Here is a 2,859-nt window from a genome sequence, read left to right on the forward strand (position 1 = left end):
ATAAATACCCATTTCTATAGATACACCTTACCACTGAAAGCCAGCCTTACAGCAGCAATGATTTACAAATGCAACACTACAAGAGATTTAAGGGAGAGATATTATTTTATGTGCTGAAACATAAGACAAACCATCCCCACCCAAGAAGAGGTTGGGAGGAAATATTTGCTAAGGCTAAATCATTCTGTAACTTCTGAATGCAGCGTGTCACCTTGCTCTGAAATATCCATAAGTGCTTACTGTCGGAAGGAGGGCTGCAGTCTGTATAGTCCAGCCATCTGATTTGGTAAAATTGTACTAATGTCTATAAGCAGCCACTTCTTTGCTACTTCCCAGGCAAAACAGATAAGTGCTGTGTTTTAGTATTTAGATAAATTAGATATTTATAAACAGCAATATATGTTGTGAACTTAATTTAAGAAGAAAGAATTAAGCTCTAAGGGGCTTGTCAAAAGTAGACTGGACCTTTCAACTAGCCACATAAATCAATGCTTAAGAGAGACCAGTTATATATTGCCTTTGGAATATTAAATCACTACTCCTTTATTTTTAAAAAAGGGGGGAAAAAAAGAAAAAGTTAAGAATTAAATATATTGATAAACAACTTTCTCTTCATGATGTCTTTGAAGGCATCCTTCACATCCTGGTTCCTCAGACTGTAGATGAGGGGGTTCAGCATGGGAATGACCACTGAGTAAAACACTGCCAGTACTTTGCTTGTGTCCAGGGAATAGCTGGACCTGGGTCATACATTCAAGAAGAGAATGTCCCCATGAAATATAGAGACCACAGTTAGATGGGAGGCACAGGTGGAAAAGGCTTTGTTGCTGCCCTCAGCAGAACGGATTCTCAATATGGTACTGAGGATGTAAGTGTAGGAGACCAGGACAGTCAGAATGGTGGTTAATTCAATAAGTCCCCCAAGGTTAAATATCAGGATTTCATTGATGTGAATATCAGAGCAGGAGAGTGATAAGACAGGAGTGAGATCACAATAGAAATGATTGATCTCATTAGACCCACAGAAGGACAAATGGAATGTCAAATCTGTGTGCACCATGGAATTAAATAGGCCAATAACGTAGTACCCACTACCAGTGGGACACAGACTCTAGGGGACATGATGACTTTATATAGCAGTGGGTTACAGATGGCAACATACCGATCATAGGCCATTGCAGCCAATAGGAAACACTCTGTCGTCCCCAGAGCTATAAAAAAGTACAGTTGTGCTGCACAGCCAGCAAGAGAGATGGTTTTTCTCTCCTTAACAAAGATTGTGAAGGTCTGGGGTGCCACCACTGACGAATAACAGGCATCCAAGAAGGACAAGTTTCTGAGGAAAAAGTACATGGGGGTATGGAGACGACGACTGATTCTGATTAATACAATCATCCCCAGATTTCCCACCAGGGTGATGATGTAGATTATCAAGAATAGAAGAAACAAAGCAACTTGCAATGCTGGGTCATCTGTTAACCCAATAAGAATGAATTCTGTGACCCTTGCGGTGTGATTTCTTGCAGCCATGAAGTCTAGAAAGATTGAGCTTGCACTCACACACCTAAAAAAGATAGACGAACAAAATAATTCACATAAAAGCACTGAACTGCAGAAGTACACAAAACCACAGTGGTGTACACACCCTCACATTCAGGTAACCTGGTTTTGAGAAAAAGACTTCATTAAAAATAAACCTATTACCTCCAAAACCATCAAGGAAACTTATGGCTGGAAGCCAGTTTCCATTTTTAGCATGCAGCAAGCTACACAAAAGCATGCATTAAAAAAAATATTCCTATATATATCAGAATGTTCCTAATTTAAAACTGAATGAATGCAGCCAACACTCCAATGCCAGACATTGTATATAGATGTAAAATATAAGTAATAGATATTACTGTCTATTTGTTTCAAAGCAGCCTCAAAGGAGCCCAGGACTGAGCTCACACTATCTTGTAACTGCACACATATAGCATAAGGGGCTCTAGCTTCTTTAGAAAGCTTATCTTCAAAACAGACAAGGGACAGAAGGGATGCAGAGGTACTGAAAGATTAAGTAAATTAATCAAGATCTGATAAATATCCAAGCCAGGAAGATAGCCCTGCTCTCCTAGTTCTGGGTAGACTAATGTCCTGAAGAGGAAAACACACTGCCTTTTTACCAATTATACCCTCATTACAATATGCATACATACAGAAATCTCATAAATTTCAAGGGCTTGAATCGTCCTTTGGGCTGGCAGTGCAAAGACAGGGGTTACAAGAAGGGGGAAAATGAGTACATCTCTTGGTAATATTAGTTTTCTAATTTCTGAGGTGTTTCAGTTTTAAACCAAACTTTTATTTGGGTTGTTACAGAAAGGGAAAACAAAAAGCCTCTACTGTTTCCCATAAAAGGGTTCGGTGATATTTAGACTTGCAGCCTAAAAAACATCACCTTAGTTTTCTGTGAGTCTAACAAGGAGGTAGTAGTGTAGCTGTATGAAAAAGAACAGCGAAGAAGGTAACTAGAGCAAACCTTCCCCATCACAACGTCACTATGCACAGTCTGGCATATCATATTCCTGATTAAAGTTTTCTAGTTATACAAATTATACTGAACGCTATATAGGTTTTCACAGAAAACAGTAAGAAATATTGACTGTCCTCCATCCTGCCTCATGCTCAAACAAACAAATAGAGCTAGACCGCAACCCATATCAGATGAGAACTGGTGAAAACATTGCACAAATGAGCATTGTTGTCTTTTTTCTTTCACCTAAGAAAAGAAAACAGGAGGCAGCACACAAAGATTCTGCTACTGTAGATATATCTGTGTAGTTAGAGGCAGATGCAAGCATACTGCAATGAAAAGGA

The 2,859-nt window shown here is 39.1% G+C and overlaps 1 pseudogene; it reads right to left on the reverse strand.

Moving 5' to 3' along the window:
• Positions 1-577: 577 nt before the first annotated feature.
• On the reverse strand, positions 578-1,530 carry LOC102376233 (annotated as a pseudogene).
• Between the last annotated feature and the right edge of the window lie 1,329 nt (positions 1,531-2,859).

This window comes from Alligator sinensis, unplaced genomic scaffold, assembly GCF_000455745.1.
Source record: "Alligator sinensis unplaced genomic scaffold, ASM45574v1 scaffold1_1, whole genome shotgun sequence".
Lineage (NCBI taxonomy): Eukaryota > Metazoa > Chordata > Crocodylia > Alligatoridae > Alligator > Alligator sinensis.